Source organism: Meleagris gallopavo, unplaced genomic scaffold (genome assembly GCF_000146605.3).
Source record: "Meleagris gallopavo isolate NT-WF06-2002-E0010 breed Aviagen turkey brand Nicholas breeding stock unplaced genomic scaffold, Turkey_5.1 ChrUn_random_7180001870059, whole genome shotgun sequence".
NCBI classification, from domain to species: Eukaryota; Metazoa; Chordata; class Aves; order Galliformes; family Phasianidae; genus Meleagris; species Meleagris gallopavo.
This window is the reverse complement of record NW_011134997.1, coordinates 1-496: the sequence shown is the minus strand read 5'-3', so window position 1 is coordinate 496 and position 496 is coordinate 1. Positions and strand designations below refer to the sequence as shown.

Genomic DNA, 496 nt, shown 5'->3' with positions numbered 1-496 from the left:
GGATGTGGGGCAGCCCCCCCTCACCGAAGTGCTTGATCTGCTTCTCGTGGCGCTCCACGAAGGTTTTGTGCTTCTGCTCCTTCTGCTCCTCCGTCTCCTCCTTCTCCTCTGCCTTCACGTTGAAAACGCTCTGGGGGGGGGGGGGGCACAATGTGACCCCAATGACTCCACCCATGGGGTGGGGGGGTTAAACCCAATGGGGGGGACACCCACCCAAATGAGGAAGACCCAGCATGACCCCAATGGGGGCAGGACACCCAGTGGGGGGAGACCCAATGGGACTCCAACGGGGGACAATCCCAAGGCGTGGGGTGGGGGTGTGGTGGGGGGGGTACACCCCTCCCCCTGCCCACCTTGCTGAAGCCATCTTTGCTCAGCGTGTCGACGTTCCAGGGCATGTTCTTCTCCTTCTTGCGCAGCTCCTCCATTTTGCTCTCCCAGTTCCTCTCCTCATGGCGCAGCTGCTGCGCCTCCGCCTGCAGCCTCTCCCGCTCCC

At 63.1% G+C, this 496-nt stretch overlaps 1 long non-coding RNA gene across 1 annotated transcript; it reads right to left on the bottom strand.

Moving 5' to 3' along the window:
• Nucleotides 1-41: 41 nt before the first annotated feature.
• LOC109364563 lies at nucleotides 42-490 on the bottom strand. The gene is made up of 2 exons (XR_002110476.1): nucleotides 354-490; nucleotides 42-130 (listed from the first exon to the last, which is right to left on the bottom strand). It is a non-coding gene; the product is annotated as an uncharacterized LOC109364563 (long non-coding RNA).
• Nucleotides 491-496: the final 6 nt, after the last annotated feature.